The 25,775-nt window shown below is 34.8% G+C and overlaps 4 long non-coding RNA genes across 4 annotated transcripts; all 4 read right to left on the bottom strand.

Moving 5' to 3' along the window:
- Window positions 1-11,165: 11,165 nt before the first annotated feature.
- LOC118491203 lies at window positions 11,166-13,134 on the bottom strand. Its single transcript, XR_004890817.1, has 4 exons — window positions 13,063-13,134; window positions 12,673-12,910; window positions 12,101-12,201; window positions 11,166-11,509 (listed from the first exon to the last, which is right to left on the bottom strand). It is a non-coding gene; the product is annotated as an uncharacterized LOC118491203 (long non-coding RNA).
- On the bottom strand, window positions 13,129-22,890 carry LOC118491202. Its single transcript, XR_004890816.1, has 4 exons — window positions 22,684-22,890; window positions 22,314-22,605; window positions 14,090-14,250; window positions 13,129-13,203 (listed from the first exon to the last, which is right to left on the bottom strand). It is a non-coding gene; the product is annotated as an uncharacterized LOC118491202 (long non-coding RNA).
- A 423-nt stretch (window positions 22,891-23,313) lies between these two features.
- On the bottom strand, window positions 23,314-24,270 carry LOC118491201. Its single transcript, XR_004890815.1, has 3 exons — window positions 24,224-24,270; window positions 24,021-24,087; window positions 23,314-23,588 (listed from the first exon to the last, which is right to left on the bottom strand). It is a non-coding gene; the product is annotated as an uncharacterized LOC118491201 (long non-coding RNA).
- A 687-nt stretch (window positions 24,271-24,957) lies between these two features.
- LOC118491200 lies at window positions 24,958-25,457 on the bottom strand. The gene is made up of 3 exons (XR_004890814.1): window positions 25,331-25,457; window positions 25,133-25,210; window positions 24,958-25,019 (listed from the first exon to the last, which is right to left on the bottom strand). It is a non-coding gene; the product is annotated as an uncharacterized LOC118491200 (long non-coding RNA).
- Between the last annotated feature and the right edge of the window lie 318 nt (window positions 25,458-25,775).

Raw genomic sequence — 25,775 nt, 5'->3', positions numbered from 1 at the left:
GTAGGTGATATGTAACCTGTTTGAACACTCATAAAACATGATAATAAGTATACTAACTTGTCTAAGCTCGTTTGATTCGGCCATTTGCTATATTGACCCTGGTTCGGAGCCGAATGTCGCAAAAGTTTGACTTTTGCTTTGACTTCAGTTCTGACCCGTTTTAGTGCAATGTAGATATGCCTTAGGACTCTCTTAGGACCAGGTCACGTGATGGTATCACCCTCTGTGACCGGTTCGTTGTTTGTCCGAGTCTTTTACGCATTTCCGTTAATTGCTTAAAAGTTGACCGTAACGCCCTTTTCAAAATAAAACGAGTATTTCGGACACGTGAAGGGACCATAACCTTGCTTACTAAATTCTAAGCATATCCCTAAAGTTTCACGCCAATCCGAGGTCCAGAATGAGAGTTATGCTAAATAGCGCAATTAAAAGAAACTTTTGTAATAAACGGCGCGATTAGCATAACGCCTATCTAAACCAAGATTTCGACACCAAACCTTTTACTCACTGTTGTAAAATAATATTTTGGGATTTTTAAAGATTTTTAATTAATTTTAACCTGCTCATAACCTGCGGTTATGGCTACGGTTCGGTAAATACCGAATATGCCCTTTTCGGCCAAAACTTGAGTTCTACAAGGTCTTTTGACCCGATTCCAGTTGCTACTGATTTTTAATAATAAATAAAGTATTTTGGACTTTATAAACTGAACGGGAAACTCAGATTTCCTGTAGAACTCTAAAACCCCTTTTAAAAGTCTTTAAAATGACCGGAAAACCCCTACGGGGCGTATAATGAACTTAAAACTCGTTACGGGCATCACGGAAGGTATCCTACTGATACCACAACCTCTTTAAGGCATATTGACTTAGGAAACAAGTGTAGGACTCTTACGGTTACCCGTTACGCCTTTCGCGCGCACGGTTCGGCTTATGTAACTAGTTTACATAAATTAGCCGATACGGGTCAAACCATATTATTTTGACCCCAAAATCCAGAGTGTGAATATTAAACCCATATAAAACAAGTCTTCGAACTTGTTGGGTCAGAATCACATTCCATTCTCGGTTTTCGCCTTTCACGCGATTAAACTGTATCTATCCCTTGAAACTGACCGGTCTAGGCTACGGCTAATATAAAGACCCGTTAGGATTCTAATAGGTTATTTTAAAACCTTCGTTACAGAATAGGAGCCCCAGTAAAAGATATATGTGATTTAATCAATTAAGGACAATACTTGCGAAGGTAAATACTTTTAACTTATTTTCCGTTATACGGGCTTGGGTTACGGTATATATAAAATACCGCTTGATCGAGCATCAAATCTTCCATCGTTTGGTGGTTAATTGAATAATTTGATCGGCTCGTTTAAACAGTATTGTTACTTAAAAGCCTTTGGGGGTTTAATGACCATGTCCCGGATATCCTAGTCATCATTTTACGAAATGGCCACGACCTCGACATCCGGGTGTAGGCGTACACCCGGCATTATGTCTATAATTAATAAAAGACGTAACCGTTGGTTTACCCACCTCGGTTTTACGTAATGTGGTGTGTCTATTGATCTTTAACCCGGACTAGATCCGGGCTACCGAACGCAAAAGGAACATGTAATTCGTTCACAAGATTATAATATTAAATAATTCTCCCAAGTTATAAAAGAGTTTGTGCCTTGTGCATTCAAATCAATTTTTAATAAACATTTTACAAAAGTGTCGGTTGAATGTATTTTCCAGTGTAAACTGACGTATTTTTCCAAAAAGATTAAGTGCAGGTACTACACGTAATCGGCTGGCTATAGCTCCTTAGCATCTTAAGAAGTCTCGCAAGCTTTGATGCCTTGTCTGTTGAACAACACTTTTTATTATTTTGATTCCCCTGTGGATACCATTCGACTACTTGTGGTACATTCGATATTACAATCAATGGTTGAATTATATTTATCTTTATGTTTCCGCCGTGCATTCATATAATTGTGTGGTTTGACTATATTGTTGCCAACTACGTCACGGTAATCCCCACCGGGCCCACCGGTGAGACACGTGGAAATCGGGGTGTGACAATTTTCTCGGCTCACTTCCAAACTTATGTTATATTAATTAAATAAATAAACGATTGATGAGCTAATATTAAATTTCATCATACTTTAAATTTTGAATGCCATTCTTCCATTTTTCTAATAAAATATTATTCTAAAATTTAAATTGTTAATTTAAGATATTTTTAAATGAAACAATTATTTATCATGAAAACCAAACTTTGTATTAATATATGAAATATTTTTATTTTCAGTACTAAAAAAATTATTATATCAATTTTATTACATAATTTATAAATCAATTTGTCGGAATTGGTACCAACATTTTATCACTCAAATAGATGTTGATTTGCTTCTTAAATAACATATCTTCTTTTCAAGAACCATCTTCACAATCACCATATCCATCGCGTATCGAGTACTATCCATTAGTATATTGAAAGATTTGAGTTTTTATTATTGGTATATAAAATTAGATTCATTAAACCCGTGTAATACACGTGGTTTTTTATAGATATACTTTTTTATTATTTACTATACAAAATTACATTTATTCGACCCGTGTAATAGATTGGGTTTTTTAAGATATATAACTTTTTATTATTTGATATATAAAATTAGGTTTATTCAATTCTTACAATACACAGGTTTTTTTAAGGATATATTTTTTGTATTATTTAGTATATGAAATTACATTTATTCAACCCGTGTAATACATATGTTTTTAAAGATGTAACTTTTTTTTATTATTTGGTATATAAAATTACATTTATTCAACCCATGTAATAAATGAGGTTTTCTTAAAGATATATTATTTTATTATTTGGTAAACAATATTACATTTATTCAACTCATGTAATACAAGTGGTTTTAAAGATATAACTTTTTTATTTGGTATATAAAATTTTATATTTATTCAACCCGTACAATATGTTTTTTATAGATATAACTTTTATTATTTAATATATAAAGTTATATTTATTCAATCCGTGCAATAAAAGAGGTTTTTAAAGATATATTGTTTTATTAATATAAAATTCATTTATTCGACCCGTGTAATATACGGGGTTATAACCTAGTATTGGAATACGTTAATTATTACAACCGGAATTCCATAATTTAATTTCAAGAAATCAACAAAACAAACACTTTATATATTTTATCCGCTAGAGTAATTAATAATCAAAACCGACTCATTTTAATAAAAATTGGTGAAATCTGTTAAAATTATACATGGAACTAAAATGGTTATTAAATTATATATACCTAAAGCATCTAGTCATGTACATACATAATTAGGGTAGCACCTTCAATATGTAACACGGGTCAAAGACATGCTCCATGATTTGAGGTCTACCGATGTCTCCTGGTTGTTTTGTTTCTTTGCTAAACCAAAAACAGATTTCACAAATGATTTATTTTATACGATGAAATTAGATATAAACTCGTAAATTTTCATGAGCGTTGAGTCGGTTTTGAAATGTAAAGTAATTTAAATTTGAATCGTCTAATGAAGACATATTACGTTTGACCCGACTTGTTTCTGAACAAAAGTTACGTCAAAACGTAGAGAACTAAAAGCGTACATAAAAATAAGCACGAAAACGTATTATATTTGATCACATTTATTTGCGAAAGAAATTTACTTGAAACGTCAACCCATTCTAACTTATACCGACACGTAAATAAAAATAAATACGTAAGAAAATTAAGTATGTTAAAGAATGATATGCCGCGTTGCGGGAGCATCGAAACGTAAAGTAACTAGAATTTTTATTATCTAATGAAAACGTGTTATATTTGACCCAACGTGTTGTAAACCAAACTAAAAAAAATTACAAAAAAAATTTACATTAAAACATAAATCAACCTTATTATACCAACACATCAAAAATAAGCACATAAAAATTGATTACAAACTCTTTAGAAAGTTCATGAGTTGTAAGTTGTAAGTGATGACACTAAATGTTGAATTTTGAGTAAAAAACCGAAAAACCACTAAAAGACAAAGAAAATCTCACGTAAAGTTATTGTACATGTAACTTCTCATTGTTATATATAGTTTTTGCCCCGCCTGCGTTGCGGGGCATAAGTCGAATATTTCCCTCTCATAACATGTACGTATGTGTTTCGATTACTTGTACATACTACTCATAACACGATCTAAAATAATCACATCGAGTCAATCAATTAAAACAAAACACTACAATACTTTTCAAGATTGTAACTTTTCAAGATTAATGAAATGCTATAATTTTAAACCTGGGAAAAAATGTAACTTTTCAAGATTAATGAGCGTGTTGAAGAAAGCCGCCTGGCGCGAATTTAACAATTTTGTAAAAAAAAAATTAAAACGATCGTATGACTGTAATTATTTCACCGGCGGCAAAATCGTAATTTGACAAAAAAAAACGATGGTAAAACTGTAAATTTGAACTGTGGGCAAAATCGTAATTTGATGCGAGAGAAAAATAACAAAACTAATGGAAAACTGTAAATTTAAATAGTGTAAAATTATAATTTTGTTGGACCAATGGTAAATGTTAAACAGCTGTCTAAAACTATTCTCCTCCACGATGAATGTTATATATCGAAGAGATGGGATCAAATACAAACCTTAATATGTGTAAGAACTATAAGAACCAACCACTATTAGACATGTGTCCTTCATTAAAAAACTAGACAAGGGTATTTTAGACTTTCTCACTCTATTTTTTGAATTTAATTAATTCCAAATTTTAATTATCCCCTATATTCATGCATTATTTCAAATCAAAATTTGAAAATTTCCAACAACAGGCACTTTGTAAATCAGCACAATCTTCACAAATCGCAACAATAGGCACTTTGTTAATCAGCACTTTGTTAATCAGCACAATCTCCGCCAACAACATGCAATTTGTTAATCAGCACATTGTAACAAATTATTACAACTATATGATTGTTTTAAACTAAGATAAAAGTCAATAAAGATAAGTACCAAGAATTCAAATAAACAAATAAACAGATAAACTAAAATAAAAACTTGAAATTAATTTTCCATTACGTAGTTAGCATGTGTATTTACATAAATTTAGTTTCCTGTTGTGCTTGTTTTTCAAGTGCAGCAAAAAACAAATTTAATTCCCTGTTATGCTTGTTTTTCAAGTGCTGCTAAAACAAGTGCTACTTATTTTTTTAGTATGTTTATAATGTGTTGCTTACACATGTGCTGGTATGTTTCTAAAGTTCTGTTAGCACATGTGCTGATATGTTTTTAAAGTGTTGTTAGCATATGTGCTGGTATGTTTTTAAAGTGTTGTTAATACACGTGTTGGTTAGTTTTCAAAGTGCTGATTCAAATCACCTTCAAGCAGGATAAAATCTTATGGGAAGAATATTTAACAAATTTTATGAAATATCTGGATGGGCAATTATATTGTAATTAACACATAATCAGCACATTATCAGCACAGTTATAAAACAACTTTTGGTAACTTTTTTAGAAGTTACTTTTATAAATAAAAAAAGTATAGCAATATGGTACTCATATTAAAGATTAAAAAATATTTGATTTTATGGTATATTTTTTTTAAAAAAATAATGAAGTATATAAAAGTTATTTTAGTTTAAAAAACCTTGGTGGAATTTGTATTTAATTGAAAATGTCAAATGACTAGCAATTTTACATAATTACCCCTAATTTGTTAGTACTAACTTTTAATTATAAGGGTTTTAATTATAATCAACCATAACCCTTGATTTAAACTATCAATGGTTCAGATCCGTTCTTACGGTTCTTACAGTTAGCACTGTTTGTACAGGATCTCAACCCATATATCGAATATTAATTTTAAATACATAATGGAATAAGGGATTTTAAAAATAAACATTTTTTTAAATAAACAAAAAACAGTTAATTTAATAAAAAAAATATTAGATAGTTTTTTATAATCATGATATAACATCTGGCAATAATCTACATTTTGTATAAACTTTTAGTAATATTTTTTGCAATAAAAAATAGTAGGTGAGTGGGAACTGGGGGGAGGGACCATTCCATGCGGGGGCAGCCGCCGCTTGATATGACTTATCAAAGTAGCGTCACGTGACTTTTCGCATACGCAGTCTTTACTCACTCGCTTACGTATACGCCCGACTTTCGTCCTTCAATAATAAAAATAAAAAATATATATATACAAAACAAAATTAGCATAACGACACAACCCTACTCGTTATACTTTTTAACATTCATTAATGTTTAATACTAAGCATATACACATGTATTTAATTTTGTATAATTTTGTATTTCCAATCCGTTGTCTTGGATATGATGTGTATCAATCGGATTTATAGATAACTCGTGCAGTAGTTCAAGCTTCAAAGAAATTATAAGAACATTCACATTTGATTTTCTATAATTATTTGAGTGTGTACTTTACATTATATTGAGTGGTTCTGAGACCATAGTGTATGGTGAGGTTAGTTTACAAAGAGACCACCCGCTACGTAGGCGTCACCTCACCAAGGGTGAAGGACCATCCCTTTGGGGATTACTTAAGGGTGTGGAAGACTACCTAAGACTACCCAACCCATAATATAATATTACTATATTAATAAAGGGGAGAGAGAGAAGTCAGATGGGGGGCCCACCACTTTGCTTCGTCTCCAACATCTTGGAGAAGACGTGAGGGACGCGATGGACCGCCGGGGGGCGGTGTGCGACACCGGGGACGGTCTGGGACGGGTAGGGGACGACCCCATACCCTTTGTTCTGAATGAAGGAGAGAAAATGTTACTGTCAATTAGTAACTTTAGAGGAAACATTGCTGACCGTGTGTAACTTTTTAATATTTTTGAAAGTTGTGAGTAGAGGAGAGATTAAAGATAAGAATAAAAATATAAAAATATTATTTAATTGAAAATGGGAAAGAAAAGTTAATGATTTTTAGTATAATTATCAAGAGAGAGATGAAGAATCAATTGTGAATGCTCGACGAAGACTTGAGATTATTCTATAAACTTTCATTCATAATCCAAAAACATATACGAGAAGCTATATTTGGAGTCTTACAAACCGATCTACCTTTTTTAACGGCCAACAGAATCAATCCCGAGCACTCTCGGGCACCCACTGGACCAAACGGAGTACTTCGAGAGTACCTCGGTCCACCACCAATTCCGGGAAAAATCTGATAACCCACCCGCCCGTAGGCACGACGATGAAGTTACCGGTAAAACCCTCAGACTAAACATCAATCAATATTCTAATAACCTATGTTTTAATAATCGGCTTAAACCAGCTTGTTGTGTCGGTTGAACCGTCCGGTAGAACTGATTAAACCACCCAATACACCCGCTTAAACCGCTCGATACACCTGCTTAAACTGTTTTTAGGTCAAATCTGGTATAGTATAAAACCGGATTTTAAAACATTACTAATAATGTTTCGTTTTTTCTACTACCATTTATATTGCACCATATTGTATTGATTAACTCAATGTGCTTAGAGAAAGAGACACTATAATTTGACCACACTATCGATTGGTGTCATGTCATCGATTACACGATGGACAATGTCTAAAAAGACTATTTATTTATAAAATAACCTTAATATTATGGTGCCATCTGAAAAGACTAATAAGTTTTTATAAAGTACAATATTTATGGGTGAAAATTCACATTAGAAGTCATACAAATATCGGTGAAATTTTAAAACTAAAGTAAATAAATAGATATATTTTACGAATTTTGCCTGTACGATTGGAAGACAATAGAGCTAGAAGGCAGGGAACAGACAGCATAGGTAGAGTAGGGTGAAGGTGACGTAATATGGGTTGTGTGTGTCAGTTGCTAATTGGATACACTTGATTGTGGTGTGTTTGTTTTTTTGTTCTTTTTCTTATAAATAATAATTTCAAGTTTTCAACTCAACAGTATTATATAATAAAGTTTGGGTAGTTTCTTACCTTCTTACCTACAATAGCTAAATAAGTCCTAAATTTCAAAAGATTTACAAGAATGTCATACTTTAATTTACTTTTATGAAATGTTATTATATATTATCACATCTAAATATCACTTTGACGTCCGTCATCTCAAATTAGCACTTAGTGTGTTTTGGCACCAAGTTGTTAACTGATCACTAACTTTTGATCTTATTACTATACTTTTGGGGGTGTCATAGGGATCTTAGGGAGGTTTTTGAGATCTTAGGACACCCCAAAAGTATAGTAACATGATCAAAAGTTAGGTGTTGTTTGTTTTTGCAGACAAAAACTGTCTACAGTCTGATTTCAGCTGATTTTATGTCTGCAACTGAAGATGTGGTCTGAAGGTCTGCAAGCTGAAAATATAATACTGTTTGTTTTATAAACTGGATATCGTCTGTATAACATAAAAAAAACCATAATACAACCACCACCTCCACCACCACTGCACTGTCCAAACCACCAGCACCACCACTCAAACCCGCCGAAAAAAAAACGAATCTGACCAAATCATCAAGATTCTACATCACATAATTCTCTCAATCAAGCTCTTAATTTTGGCTACATGGTCATTTCATCAAACAGTTGGTGGGCACCCATAAAAAAACTGAATTGTAAACAACATACACATCGAAATCCAACAATTCGAAACAAAAACATTTGATGTAAATCTGCTGAAAATAACACAAGAATTTAAAAAAAATGATACCCTAAAAGTCAAATCTAAGCTTGATGATAGAAATTTCTTTACCGGAAGATTCAAAGAAGTTTCAGTTCCTGCTAAAGAATAGTAACGTTCTTAGAGCTCTTGAGTTCCGCCGAATTCTGCCCTCCACAACCAAAATCGTTTTTCCGGCGAAATACCTTTTTCCGGCCAGATTCGTTTTTCCGGAGGGTTTGAGTGGTCGTTGCTGGGGTGGTGGTGGGTTGAAGGTGACGGTGGAGGTGGGTTGAAGGTGACGGTGGATGTGGGTTGAAGGTGGAGGTGGAGGTGGAGGTGGTGGTGGTGCTAGGTTTTAAAGAGGGAGAGAGAGAGGAGGAAGATAAATGCTGGGTTTTGAAGATCTGTGGGTTTGTGAAGATGTTAGGTATAAGCTTTTTTTTAAGCTAATAAAATCATTTTTCAGATCTTTTTTAGAAAAAAAAAACAAACAGTCTTCAAGGCCTTATGTCTGCCCGCCTGCAGACATAGGCTCCTTGCAGGTGTTTTAAGCAAAAACAAACAGCCCCTTAGTGATTACTGATTAGTTAACAACTTGGTGACATAACACTAAGTGCAAAGTTGGGAGTGGCGGGCGTCAAAGTGATAGATGAGGGTGGCAGCGGTTAATAACCAATAGTTAGGGGTGATAAAATCCAATAACCCTTTATGAAATATAGAAGTTCAAGCCCATGCCTTTAGACCAGGGAGTGTGGTATAGTGCCCCTGGTCACATTATACTCGTTAGCGCCCTATAGCGCTCCCACCATACTTTCTGCGTGCCAAAGGGGGACGTCATCGATGCTCCACCATTGCAGTAACAACGAGCATTAAAGGGAAAAACAGGTGGAGCCCATTCTTTTCAACTAATCAAATTTTTGTTCTTTTTTTGTATTTTGTTTAATAGGGGCCCTTAAAGGGGCTTTAAAATATTGCATCCAAGTTAAAATGAGGGGCTTTAAAACCCCCTATGTGACATGTCGCTGGTGTGGCGTGACAAAGCCCATAGGGCTTTATACCACACCCTCCAGCCTTAGAGCCTAATGGCATCTTGGGGATAAGACTTTGGGACCAATTGGTATTGGGTTCGATTCTCACAAGGGGGGTTTTCCCATATTTATTGGGTTTCCTCCTGGTGTATAGGTATGACATTATGCCTAATGGAGATGGATATGATCGGGTGGTTCCGCTGGTAGCACAATAATACTTCAGTGGTCCGTTTGTGATTCAAATTTGCCGTTAAAAAAATACATGTTTAACGGCACAGATACAAAACAGTGGTCCGTAAGTAATCCAAATTTGCCGTTTAAAAAAATACGAGTTCAACGGCGCAGATACAAAGGGAAATTGTGAATACCTTGAAAAAAGAAGCCCCTGATTTAAATATATTTACAAAAATGCCACCTGGTAATTTTTGGCTTGAGCTGTGTCATCTGTTTGCTGGTAATATTTCCTAATGAAGTTATCTTGCTGTTAAAAAATATAAAAAGAAAATTATTATATATATATATATATATAGGCATTTAATTATTTGATCTAAAATAGTTTGATACAATTTATATAATTAACTTATAATTGGGTGGGTCTTGGGTCTAATCGGCAAAGTCAATAGTGTTAAGGTGTTGCTCCCTTTGAGGTCAAAGTTAGAGTCTCACCAAATGTGGATTCGGTGTTATTTGAGTTGTTCATTAAAAAAACTTATAATCCGTGTTTCTAATAATTTTTTTTTTCTTTAAAAAATACAAAATAATCATATTTTAAACTCTTTATATTGATAAACTAGTGCTTAAACCCCGCATTGCGGGGCGGGGATCGTAAAACCTTGTTAAGTATTTCCTAAGATCGTACTCTGATTGTTATATACATGTGGGTTATCCTGCGCGTCGTGGCGGTTTTTTAGAAGTGTCTTACATGCCTTTACAAATGGGGGCATTTTCACATTCTTACCTAAGGATGAGATGAAACCAAATAGCCAAATCAATATAAACCTATCCAAACTAACAATCAACGGTTCAGTTTTGTTTTACCTTTTTAACCACTAATCACGGTTTGGTTACGCCACGCTTTAAAATCGAACTGAACCCCACCGGATTTATTTTAATGGTTATGAAATTATCATACAATTCATTAATTTGTGATTAATAAGAAAAAATAGACCACGAGTTATCCCAAGAGCTAATAATTTCACTTAATAAAAGCTACCCGTAAATTACTTTTACTTTTGAATGTTTCTAGAGACCACAATCAACACCCACCTCCATTTCTTTTCTCCATTCACACACCATCAAACCTCAAATATTTGTTACCCATAAATCCATACTTCAAGCTGCACTCATCCTCTTCTTCCCAAAAGACAATATGTATACATACGGTGCTATAATTGTACATTGTGTGTAGTCAATTGTTCATTGTGAATTGGTATATTGGTTATACTAGGTTATTACCCGCGAATTTCGTGGGTCGGACCATTTAAATGATGTAAACAATGGTTGAACAATATACATAGGCTGTACCATTTAAATGGTAGCAATTTTCTCTGCTTATAACATACTATATTCATTAGGAGAAGCATGATAGTCATAGCTTGTAGCAATAAACGGGCCACTTGTAGTACGCCCGAAGTTGGTTCCTTCATGACGATGTTACAAAAATTAAATAAACAAATAAAGTTAAATGCAATATTATCCAGTGACGTGGAATTATAAAGAATTCATAAAAAAGGTACGAAAGAAGATATTTGTGGTTGTCTTACTCTTGGCTGTCTCACTTATTTGAAGTGCCCAGATCTCTCGTTAGCCTGCACTAAGGGGGTGTTTGGCCTAGCTTTTTTCACAAAGCTTATAGTTTTTTTAGCTTTTTTTATAAAATAAGCTTAACTTAGTGTTTGGTTTAGCTTTTTAAGCTTATGCTTATTAGCTTATATAAGCTAGTTTGAAGAAGCTTGTGTGAAGATGGTTTTTTAGCTTATTTGAAGAAGCAAGGGTGTTTTAGCTCATATGATAGAAAATAAGCTATAAGCTAATCCAAACACTTAAAAAGAGCTTATCAAATTATAGAAAATAAGCTATAAGCTACTTTAAAATATAAGCATAAGCCAAAAAATAAAAGCTAGGCCAAACACCCCCTAAGAAAGTAAAAGAGCTATAAGACTATAAAACTCAAAGTCCACCTCATGTTCTTTCCTAAAAAAGTTAGTAGCATCTCTAATCTCTATTATTCGAGTTGGATTTAGGGCTCTAATCCAAACATCTATGCTTGGGATCCATACCCTCAATCCAGAGTCAACGTTGTTTAACAACAATATTAGTAATAAAATTTTGGAGATCATATATAAATAGAGAGAGTTGACTTTGCGAGTCAACCAAAGTAACAATTATGACTTCTAAAACTTACAAAGTCTAAGCAAGTCGATAATAACACGTTCTTAACCCCCTTCGTCAACAGCTAATTCATTATGTCTCCTTTCTTGTCCAATATTTATTTTCTTTTTTTACCTTTATAAACAAACACAAATCTTATCAATCATCTCTTCGTAGAAAATAATTATTATAAAAATACGAATAATTGATTAGAAGTTGATTGTAAAGCTAACAACTTTAAAGTGCCCTCTCACGAATTCTGCCACTAATAATAGCTGATGAAATGTATTTTGTCACATTTGTCACTGCCGTACACATCTAAATTGTTTGCAATTAGGGGATAATAGAGCTAAGTAGAAAACCGAAATAACAGAACCCAAACAAAAACCAATAGTTCGGTTTTCGGACTTTTAATAACCGAAAATTTCGGTTCAGTTCATGTGTGATAAAAGGTCCGTAAGTTAATATACTCTTTAAGAGTTTGGCTGACGCAGTTAGCTCCCGAACCATTTTTTAGTTACGCCGACCTGGCCCTTCTTTTGTAATGCTTAATCTAAATAAAGATGATATATATATAGTATCATGAAAACCCAAAAAAAAACTTACCGGGTTTGCCTCCATTTAGTATATCCCCTTCTTTGGGATCGAGCCCATAAATCTAATAAAAATACAAATTTGATGAATTTTAAGAACAACCAGCAAGCATCTAAATCAAGATTGTGAGTTATGTTCAATATTGTAGAAAAACTTTACGTTAACATTATGATTTTTTAACTTAAGATACTGTCCAACGCCAGATACAATGCCGCTGCTAGCTGTACCGTCCTATCAGCTCAAAATGCACCTATTTTCATTATCACATAATATCAAATTTACAATAATCATCTTACTTTTCATTAAATAATAAATTGCACAAAACGATGTTGGCGGGTCAACCCAACCCACACCAAAAGAAACCCATTTCTAACTTGAAACTATCAGGTTTATGAAAGTTACCTTAGTGTTTGCAGTGTTTGAAAACAGTTGAATCATGAAAGTGTCGGGTGTTTTTTTTTCAAAGGAGCGTATATTGTACCCTTTTAAAGCAGCCATGGATGCCATAAGTACTCTAGAACTTCTCAAGTTCGATTTAAAGCCCTTTAAAGGTAATAACAAATCAAGTTTGATTAATTAACAAAAAGATAAATCCAAAACAAACTAAAAAAGATATTTTTAAATGCAGAAAAACAAAAGATAAATCCAAAAATTGAAAAAAGATAAATCCAAAACCCACCAAAACATCATCTTGAACTATAAAATTTTCGATCTATCTACACAGAAGATAAGAACAACGAAATACCATAAAAATTTATCAAAAACCATCATTTTGAAATCTGTTTTTATACTCAAATATCATAATCTTCAAATACTTAAAAAAAACTTAGTCGATCTTGAACTATATAATATCACAAAATAAAGAAAGAACATATGCAAAATACATTAAAAGATACCTGAATCAATGATGAAGTGGGGAGATTAAAAAAATACTTTATAGGTCTATTGGTTGTTTAAAAAGTTGGATTAATTAACTTATAGATGAAAAAAATATGTAAAAATAAACCCAATAAAAAGACTACCTCTTTAAGTTACATTTTTAGGATAATTTCATATTTTTTATGTATTCTGAAATAGCAAATTTAGATATATTATGAAATTTGGAAAGAGTAGTGACTTATTTAAGTCGACTGGGGTTGACACGTTCCAACCCACCCACAATGCCAATATATATAAACATAGTTGAAACTAATGACATGCTCTTGTAATATGCAGACTGCCACATTGCCAAGTTCAAGTATTTGACTACTTTTCTTGAATTTATAAATGAAAAAGCTTAGAAATAAGTAAAAGCATGAACAAATAATGTACCACTCTGTGTCTTAGTAAAAACTGATGGCACAATTGAACACCTAATTGAGAATCAAACAATAATTACCTATAACTAATTGATCAAAACAAATAAAAATATGTAAAGACTACTTATCACCAGATGAAGAAGACTTCCACTATTCCCTATTCTCAGTTACAGGGATTCCTGTAGCATCTCCTTGCACTGTTCTAGTCCGCAACATTCATTTTCACTTACTAGTTCCCTCCTCCAATGCCATGTCAAAGCTGGAACTTGGTCATGAGATGATACTCTCATGGCTACATAAGATAAAAATACTTTTAAGAATGTTAGAAAGCTTAAGTAATGTTTTTTTATGAATCACACGAGAAACAATTTTAGGATTATATTTAATAATGTTAGAAAGTTGTATTTTTTTTACCGGCTAACTCAAACAGTCTAAAAATGGGTTGCCTCGTTAACTTGCTTAAGTATTTCGAAAAATATTTAGATTCTTTGTATAAGGTTTACATATGTTCATTATGATAGAGAAAAGAAATACAGGTTTGCACTTTAAATGTGCATATCGTGTTAGTAGAATAAATAAACTTGCAAAGTGTTTTGTTAAGTATAACAAATCTTAAACGATATGAGCTCAGTCCAACAATCCATTCACTTTTTTTTTATCTTAGTCTTCAATTTCATTTCATCCTCAAGTTAAAAAAGACAAAAATAATTAAAAAAAAACAAATTAGGGCGATATAAGTTGGAGAGCATTTTTGAAAATAAAAAATAAACATAAATACTTGAAACAGTAACAAAAGGCATGGTTAAACCATATGCTTAATCAGTCCCTACATGTCTTATAGAAGACTTAGCTAAATAAAAAAGGGGTTGACCCATTGGTCATATATCATGAAGTCTCTATATTGACTGATGTGAATAAAAAGGGCATAAATTTTTTAATTTGTCAAACATAACAAAAGGCATGGTTAATTCATATGCTTGATCACTCCCTACATGTCTTATAGAAGACTTACCTAAAGAAAAAAGGGGTTGACCCATTGGTCATATATCATGAAGTCTCCATATTAACTGATGTACATGTACTTTAGGTACTATATGTACATCGATTAAGCCATATGCTTAATCACTCCCTACATGTCTTATAGAAAGCTAATTATACTCGCAAATTGGTTTATATCATCTATCAATAACAGATCGTGAGTCATAAAAGTTTCATATTTCTCGTGCTTGTGAAAGTAAGAGAAACACACCAAATTTGATACACCCAATGACCATCTTGTCATATGCCTGGATTGTAAGATTAAATATGTTATGTATAATATTTAATCTATAGCCATCTTAATCATTTACATTATAGAGATCAAAATATATTAGAACCTATTATTTAATTAGTTGGTAATTGTTGATGGACCATATTACCCTTAGTAACTAATTAGGTTTCCTCCTGGGTGCTTATATAAGGAGAGTTATGTGGAGGTTTAAGGGTTACTCAGTTACACAATTCACACACCCCATTAGTCATAACATCATCACGAAACCTCCTCTCCATAACCGATACCCTTTTCGGTTTCTAAGTCCCCATCATCAGTCAGCATCCTAAGGAGGAACCAGATCAAGATGACAGGCATGTCGAACTCCCTTACAGGATTCTCCTCTGCACTATCTGCTGTGACAGGTATGATTTATATTGTTTTCCTTCATGAACAAACAGAACTGAACCAACATGTGGTATCAGAGCATATGTTGATTAGTCAGTTCTGTTTTCGTTTCCATAATCCTGGGATTGAAACTTGGAAAACGGAATTTTGAAACCTTATGAACTTAACAGCCGTTTCGAGTCATGAACTTCGACTCGAAATCTTTGTTTTCGTGAAAAATAATCATGTGTTCATTCGATTTTAACTGGGTTTATGTTTTACAACCGAAATCTGTTTAGAAGTCTTAAAAAATTTCAGGTTTCGGGTTCCAGAATTTTATTTTTTATGATTAGGGTTCATCATGTTCATGTGAAAATTCGAAAATTCTGTTATGATTTGGAATATGATTTGGATTATTAAGTGTTTTTCCTGGTTTTGATCTATTTTTGTCCTTTAAATTTTTTAGAAAACTGTTAAAAAGATAAGCAGATTACAATTTCGAAATCTGTTGACAAATTTAGATCAGCTTAAAACAGGAAAGAATATCTCTTAATCCCTTAGATTTCGAATTTTCGGTTATGATATCACAATTAACAGCTGTTAGCGAGGTTGCTACTCGAGACCACGAGGTTGCTACTCGCAACCATGAGGTTGCTACTCGCAACCATAACGTCATCACTCGCAACCATGAGGTTGCTACTCGCAACCATAACGTCATCACTCGCAACCATGAGGTTGCTACTCGCAACCATAACGTCATCACTCGAGACCATGAGGTTGCTACTCGCAACCATAACGTCATTAGTCGAAACCGTAGTTGCGACTCGCAACCAAAACGTCATTAGTCGAAACCGTAGTTGCGACTCGCAACCATAACGTCATTAGTTCGATCCGCGCTAACGGGTAGTTTGCTATTAAATAAATGGTTTTGTAATTTACTTAATTAATTAATCAGAATCAGATAATGTAATGTTTTACAAAACTAGAATAGCTTAACTTGAATGAGTTTTTGATATATCATTTCTGGCCAAAGCTGACTTGATACATCTACTTATCATTCAAGTATTACGAAAGCTATGCTAAGTGTGCATCATAAGCATGAATGTTTTAATATCTGGCCAAAGCTGATTTAATTCTTTCATAGATGGCATACTTAGCAAGTGCATAACTAAAGTGTTTTGTTTCAATTTCTGGCCAAAGCTGATTTGTTACAACCACTTTGCACATATGCTTAAATGATTACACTTCTGGCCAAAGCTGTTTTGTTTTCGTTTAAGTAGAATTTTTAGTTAAGTCTATTATTTTGATGTTAGTAATACACATTATCACAGCTTCATTATGTAAAATGGTCATTATTTTGCCTGCCTTAGTTTAACGTGCCCATAGATCACATTAGTTTTTCTTCCTTAGTATCATAACTTGCTCATCTTATTTCCACTATCAGCACCCAACTGCGGGATTCCACCTTTGACTGGTGATAACTTTGCTGCATGGAAGGATGCTCTCATGCTTACTCTCGGATTGCTTGATTTTGATTATGCTCTAAGAGAGAAAAAGCCAGCGGACCTTACCACTCAAAGTACTGCTGCTGAGCAGTTAACTCATGAAAAGTGGACTAGGTGTAACCGCATGTCTCTCATGTTTATGAAGCAATCCATAAGCAATGCAATCAGGGGAGCTATTCCTGATTCTGAAGATGCTAAAACCTACTTGGAACATGTGGAGGCGCAGTTCAAAGGGACGTCTAAGGCGCACGCTAGTACCCTTATTCTCAAGCTGGTGACAACTAAGTATGATGGGAGGAGCGGCATTCGCGAGCACATCATGATGATGAATGACATGGCCAATAAGCTGAAGGGGCTGGAAATGGAAATCAGTGATGGTTTCCTTGTTCATTTCATCATTACTTCGCTTCCTTCATCCTTTGAAGCATTTAAGATCAACTACAACACTCAGAAGGAAAAATGGACGATGAGTGAGCTGGTCGCCATGTGCGTACAGGAGGAAGAGCGCATGAGGATGGATCGCACTACTGATGTTGTCAATTTCACTACCTCAAATCCTAAGAAAAGGAAGCACAATTATCAGAGGAAGGATGCTTCTAAAGTCCATAAGTCTAATCCTAACCCTAATACAAGTGCACCTTCCAGCTCTAAGAACTCCTTAGGCAGTATCCGCTGCAAGTTCTATAAAAAGACAGGACACATGCAGAAGGAATGCCCTGACTTTAAGGAGTGGCTGGCTAAGAAAGGTAACGATTATTTTATGATACTTGAGTCCTATAATTTAAGTGTTCCTGCTAATTCTTGGTGGTTTGATTCTGGTTCTATGGTTCATGTTACCAATTCTACTCAGGGATTCCTTTCAATCCGGAAGCTGGAAAGAAACCAAAGAACGCTTAAGGTTGGGGATGATCGAGAATTAGAAGTGAAGGCCATTGGAACATTACAATTAGTTATGAAAACTGGTTTATGTATTAAACTTTATGATACCTTATATGTTCCTGAGGTAACTCGGAACCTTGTATCAGGACCAAAGTTAGACATGGACGGTTTTATTGTTTCCCATGGTCATCGCCAACTCTCTATCCATTATGATTCTGTTCTTTATGGTACTGGTGTTCTGGATAGAGGTCTCTATAGATTAGAACTAGATGATGGCTTTTCCAAATCTTTGTTGTCATATAACATTAATGAATCACTCACAAAGATGGAAGAGAAACGAGACTTAGAGACTTCATCCATGTTGTGGCATCAGCGTTTAGGCCACATTTCAAAAGAGCGATTAAATCGTCTCGTAAAGGATGAAGTCTTACCTCCTCTCGATTTCTCTGACTTTGGAACATGTGTCAAATGTCTTAAAGGTAAAATGACATTAGCGAATAAGAAAGGTGCCACTAGGAGTTCTAATTTATTAGAACTCATTCACACTGACATTAGTGGTCCCTACCAAATCGCTGGCATAACAGGACATACTTCATTTATCACTTTTATTGATGATTATTCTCGTTACATGTACTTGTATCTTATTAAGGAGAAATCTGATTCTCTAACAACTTTTAAAGATTATAAGGCTGAAGTTGAAAAGCAATTAGATCGTCAGATTAAAGTTGTGAGATCAGATAGAGGCGGTGAGTATTATGGAAGACATACTGATGTGGGTCAAGCTCCTGGTCCATTTTATGAGTTTTGTAAGGGCCAGGGGATTGTGAACCAATACACCATGCCTGGTACACCTCAGCAGAACGGTGTCGCTGAAAGAAGAAACCGTACCCTTATGAACATGGTGCGCAGTATGTTAGCCAACACTAACTTACCATTATTCCTCTGGACTGAAGCATTAAAAGCAGCTGTTCATATACTCAATAGAGTTCCTTCTAAGTCTGTCCCTAAAACTCCTTATGAACTTTGGACAGGAAGGAAACCGAGTCTTAAATATATGAAAGTATGGGGCTGCATTGCTGAAGCAAAACTTTACAATCCTTTCCTAAGGAAACTTGACCCTAAGACAGTTACCTGTTTCTTTATCGGGTATCCTGAGAACTCTAAGGGTTATCGTTTCTATTGTCCTTCCCATGTCACCCGTATTGTTGAAACCAAACGTGTCGCGTTCCTGGAGGATTTCAAGGTCAGTGGGAGCAGTACCAACCCTTACGAAGAATTGCAAGAAGTACAAGACGCGGAGGGGAGAGACTCGTCGCTTACCATTACTCCGATTACTCCTCTTGTTCCCAATGCAATTATTACACCTGAAGCTACTGCACCAACTCCAAATTCACCTCTACAATCAGAACCCATTATACCTCATGACGAAGGCACATCAAACGCTCAAAACCAAGACAACGCTGAACCCGATAATCCACTCAGGAGGTCATCCAGGCAAAGAAGGCCTCCTAACTGGGATGATTATGTTACCTACCTGACTGAAATGGATCCCGGAAAGCTAAATGATCCTATCTCTTACAATGAAGCCATTAGCAGTGATCAGTCTTCTGAATGGAATAAAGCAATGATTGATGAGCTTGATTCCATGAAGAAAAATGACGCTTGGGATTTGGTAGAATTACCCAACGGAGTCAAACCCGTAGGATGCAAATGGGTGTTCAAAACAAAACTGGATCCGAATGGGAACGTTGAACGCTACAAAGCGAGATTGGTTGCAAAGGGCTACACTCAGAAAGAGGGAATTGATTATCAAGAGACGTTTTCACCTGTCTCTCGTAAAGATTCATTAAGGATCGTCATGGCCCTAGTAGCTCATTTCGACTTAGAGCTGCATCAGATGGACGTTAAAACTGCTTTCCTTAACGGAGATTTGGACGAAGATGTTTACATGAAGCAACCTGAAGGCTTTGAGCCTGAAGGTCAGGAGCATCTAGTCTGTAAGCTGAAGAAATCCATTTACGGGTTAAAACAAGCATCACGTCAGTGGTACCTCAAGTTTGATGAAGTCATGAAGAAGCAAGGTTTTATGAAGAATCAAGTGGATCAATGCACCTACCTCAAGATGAGTGGGAGCAACTTTACTATACTTGTCCTTTACGTTGACGACATTCTATTGGCAAGTAATAGTTTAGACATGTTGCATGAGTCGAAGCGGTTACTCTCGCATAACTTCGACATGAAGGATCTCGGAGATGCATCTTACGTCATTGGCATCGAAATTCACCGAGATAGAAACAAAGGGATCTTAGGATTGTCCCAAAGGGCTTACATAGATCGTGTCCTCACACGGTATAACATGCAACACTGCAAACCCTCTGTCGCTCCAGTAGTTAAGGGAGATGTTTTCGGTTCATTTCAGTGTCCGACAACAGAGGTTGAGAAGGAGCAAATGAGCCAGATACCTTATGCATCAGTAGTCGGGAGCTTGATGTATGCTCAAGTCTGTACTCGTCCAGATATCGCTTATATTGCTGGAATGCTAGGCCGTTATCAGACTAATCCTGGCTTAGATCACTGGAAAGCAGCTAAGAAGGTACTTCGATATCTGCAAGGGACGAAAGACTATAAGCTGACTTATAAAAGAAGTGATCATTTGGAAGTGGTGGGCTATTCTGATTCTGACTTTGCCAAATGCAAAGATGACAAGAAATCCACTTCGGGCTATGTCTTTATGTTAGCAGGCGGCCCTATCTCTTGGAAGAGTCATAAACAACAGTTGACTACAACTTCCACAATGATGGCAGAGTACATTGCTGTTTATAACGCAACCTGTCATGGAATGTTGATTAGAAATCTTGTCACTGGACTCAAAATTGTTAATTCCATTTCTAGACCATTGAAGCTTTACTGTGATAATTCAGCTGCCGTTAGTTTCTCGAACAGTAACAGTTCGACTGGAGCTGGTTTATATCTCGATACGAAATATCTATTTGTACGTGAACGTGTTGAGGAAAACAATCTTTGTATCGAGTATATTAGTACTAAGGATATGCTTGCGGATCCGATGACTAAAGGTCTCCCTCCTAAGGTTTACGAAGAACATGTTCGGAATATGGGATTATGTAAAGACCTTATTTGAGCATATTGTACTAGCTTATGTTTTATGTTTAATGAAATTTCCTCAAGTTTGATTTTGTATGTCTATTAGAATATGTTCAACCGGTATAATGGCATATAGACAAATAAAAGTTACAAATCAAACAAAGGGCTTACGCGTATTTTGATCATGATGATTAGGTTTTAAATTAAGGCTATAGTATGATTAATGGGGGTCCTGAGTCGCATAATGATTCAACGGCTGTATTTTTCTGCTATAGTACTTGTTTAAGGCTAAAATGAGTGTTAACTCCTGATCAGGCTTATCTAATACTCATAGTAAATGATTACTCGGCTAAGTGGGAGAATGTAAGATTAAATATGTTATGTATAATATTTAATCTATAGCCATCTTAATCATTTACATTATAGAGATCAAAATATATTAGAACCTATTATTTAATTAGTTGGTAATTGTTGATGGACCATATTACCCTTAGTAACTAATTAGGTTTCCTCCTGGGTGCTTATATAAGGAGAGTTATGTGGAGGTTTAAGGGTTACTCAGTTACACAATTCACACACCCCATTAGTCATAACATCATCACGAAACCTCCTCTCCATAACCGATACCCTTTTCGGTTTCTAAGTCCCCATCATCAGTCAGCATCCTAAGGAGGAACCAGATCAAGATGACAGGCATGTCGAACTCCCTTACAGGATTCTCCTCTGCACTATCTGCTGTGACAGGTATGATTTATATTGTTTTCCTTCATGAACAAACAGAACTGAACCAACATGGATCATAAAACTCCACCCAAGGAAATGGTGTTCCAAATTTAGCTCTCACAAAAATGCTTACTCCCGTGCATAAATCCTCCTTAATCAATTTACATTGAATATACTTTGATTATACTTTAGTAGTATGTAGTTTCTGTATCATACATGTGACACATTATCCACTCATTACAAACTCAAAAAACAGATATAAATGTTTGTGAGTTGGTCCAACTCGCCTAGACACGTTTTGCCAGTTATTAAACCCACCCAACCTATCTGTTTCGCTAGCTATTGGCTACCTCAATCTTGTCAAATATCTTGCTTATGCCTCCAATTGATGAATCACAAGCCGTCAAACCATAAATGCTAGTGAATCATATCCTAAATGCTTAAAGCACTCCCTATGCTCCTAGATATAAGTCCAAACGAAAACAAAGATCAAAAGTGTGATTAACTTACATGTAATGATGGAAAGAATGTTTTCTCATCTTTAACCCTTTTAGTACCTGTTGAATTTAGGTTTAAAATATGGGTTAGCATAGAAAGGGGGAGTGTGAAGTTGAAATAAGCTCACCGGGCCCTCAACTCTGATCATAGCAGAGAAATTCCGAGCAACTCGAACAATTTCCGGCAGACCGATACTGAGATTTGGAACCGCAAAGGTTTGTCTAAAAGAAGAATGGTTGCGACTTACGAGGTGACTTCTTGATATCGGGAAATCACAAAGTAGCAAAAACTCACATCATATCACCTGAATCATTGAATCGGCGTCAGCAAACGACAGATTATTGAATCAGCATCAAAAACAACCCAGGTAAGATATCCATACTGGCACATAGCTACGTCAACCTAGGTAATATATCCATGCTGGCACATAGCTACGTCAATCCATTAGTTTGTTTGCGATGTTGCGGACTCGCCCAACTTCGCTCCCTGAATCAACATACAAAAGAACGGAGACTATTTGCCGAAGAGTATAGGGTGTTCATTAGTTGTGTTTACCATCATCTGGCAGCAAAGCTCCTCACCTAATGAACATCCGACAACGATTGGCTGTTCAAAATTTTGTATTACTATAAAACTAAAAAACACCTCCTTCACAACATCAACGAACATAACTAAAAAAATCCCATTAAGCTAAGTTATTCGATAATATGCATTAACATCAATCATTTTACAATGGTATAAAGGGGTTATCTTAGCACATACACTCTCTATTAGAAGGAACTTCTGAAGTCAAATCTTGCACTCTTAATTTAAACTCCAATATACAGATTAAGTTGGAAGTCTGACCAAATCTTTTGGAATTTCAGTAATCGTAATAAAACTTTGTATTTTTTCAGAGTTAAATGTATATGCATATCTAACGCACCATTTAAAGATTCACTGTGATCTAATTGTTAAACACAAAATTAAAAGACCATCCAATCCATTCACATATTAGCTATAGAGGCGTCATTTCGGGCTGTTAAAAAATCACAAAAAGCGAACAATATTACGTAAAAACTAAAAGAGACATGTCAATGGGTAGAATGCGACAAACAGGTCTAAATGACTCAACCATCATAAAAAAAAAAGATAGTTTCACCCAACCAGATCTACATATAACCAACAAAATCTATAGAAAATAATGGTTTACCTGTCTAGAAAGCACAATTGTAGCATCTAAGTGAGCAAACGTTGTCGCAGAACAATGGCAAATCATCAGGAAGCATAGCTTTCAATCATCCATCACTAAAAGTAAAAAAATTCTAATGTAATTAATTTAGCTTCCAACACACCAGACCGAATATAAATCAGAAAAGGTTAATATCAATAGAAACCTTAAACGATAAAAAATAGAAGCCTAATTATTAAAATATACATATCTAATGACAAATGATTGAAGATAATTGTGAACAAAGGCAAATGAATTTTTTGGGTAAAAAACGAAAACGTAACTGGTACATCATCAATCTGTTTAGATCAATGGACAAAGAAAAGAGTGTTCAGATCGATTTAAATAATTGATTGTCGTATAAGGGTATGAAAGTAAGGCACATATATCTGGTATTAGGCGCCAAAATCGATAATTGGAAAATGGTGGTTTCACATATCATAAAGTAAAATATTGTCGTCCAAATATCCAACTATTTCCTTTAAAAAGAAGAAATGCGGTTTTGGTACCTGGCGCAGAAGCACACGACGCCATTGGAAGTAGTTATTGTTTCTTTCTCTCCAATGAAACCAAAAACTGTAAGTAATCAAAACTAAACAATCAGAGTGTAAGAAATTGAACAGAGTTTATGTGTGTGATTAGGTGGTAGGAAGAGTAAAACTATGATGACCTGCCAAACATACTAAAAAAACATAAGTTCATGTCAAATTACCAATTATCGATAGACTGGAAGAGTATAAATTCAAATACGACGAAAGACAAATGTGCTCCAAAGCCGCATTATATGTGATGATTGAAAAACCTGCACTAAGAATTTAGAAAATATTTGGATGAGGGCAATATAGGTAGTTGTCATCTGATTCTTCCATGTTAGCTGCTTGGGAATACATACCACCGCCAGTTTTCAATGAAATTGATTCAAGGCTTGGTTGAATAATTCTGAATTTATTCAAGCTCAACAGCAACACCTGGTTCCTGCAATTCATCTACCAAATCGGTCAAAACTTTGCTACCGCCAGTTTGACCCGACGCTATAGCGGATGCAAGCTTGTTTAATAGCTTGACCTGCAAATGAAGCAAAATAAAGACAAAAAATGTTAATATCAGTCGATATTTGACAGAAAATAAAAACATGTTTGGCACGTTGATAGCTATACTTGTTTAATTAAACGGGTTAAACACGTCAACCTGAACACAACTATGTTAATTAAATTAGTCAACCCGAAAAAAAAACTTATATAAACGTTTCGGACACGACAACCTTTCACCTAATTATTTTCGTGCCGTGTTAGAATCTACCACCCGTGCTTCACCCCGCAACATAATCAGGTTTACTCAATTAAAGGGTATTTAAGACGCTCGAGTAAATATAGACAACATTTTTTAAACTTCATGTCGGGTCAACTATATTTTTTAAGCTTTATGTCGAGTCAATAATAGAGACTTGCCTGTTTCACATGCTCAGGTTTTGAAATGCCAAAGCCAACAGCCACGGGTTTACTCGATTCCTGTGCAAGAGCAAGCAAACATTATATTAAAAATATTATTCAACCACTTAAAAAATCAATTTCCGTCTTATTTAAATACGAAAAAAACACTTGATAGTCTCAACAGAACAAACCGCTTTAATTTCCTGCAAGAGAGACTGAACTTTTCCGCTTACTGAAGTATGGGCTCCCGTCACTCCAATAGAACTCACCTGTAGCATATTTTTTAAAGTTTTGTCACTCCAATACAACCCACATCAAAAAATTAAAAAGAAAGTGCAATTTTAACCCAATTTTGTGGCTATTTTTGGACAACCCACAGCAAGAAATACCTTAACAAACCTCCTTCCAACAATCCTCAAAATATTAATTAAAAAAACCACTATCGACCATCACCGTCACCAACTTGAACCGCAACCCCCACTATCGACCATCACCACTGCTTTCATTTCGGTCGTTCTGTCACCGGAAACCATCACTATCATCATCACTTCATCTCCAACCACTGCTAAGCACAATTTCAGTTCTTCCAATTTATTTTCTGTTTTAACCCTAAAACTGAAGTAAAAATTAAAGATCAATAGAGATTAGAGAATGCATACCTCCATAGCTGATGATGATCTTTTGGTAAATATGAAATTGACATTTGTTTTTGTTAGTAAATTAAGAGTTGGCTTCAATCTACATCATAAAACAACCAGACCGTTAATTTTGATAATTCACCAATGAATCATATCTTGAACTAATAAGAAAATGATGCGAAACAAAACAAAAAGA

This window comes from Helianthus annuus, chromosome 4, assembly GCF_002127325.2.
Source record: "Helianthus annuus cultivar XRQ/B chromosome 4, HanXRQr2.0-SUNRISE, whole genome shotgun sequence".
Classification (NCBI taxonomy): Eukaryota; Viridiplantae; Streptophyta; class Magnoliopsida; order Asterales; family Asteraceae; genus Helianthus; species Helianthus annuus.
This window is presented reverse-complemented; position numbering and strand designations above follow the sequence as displayed.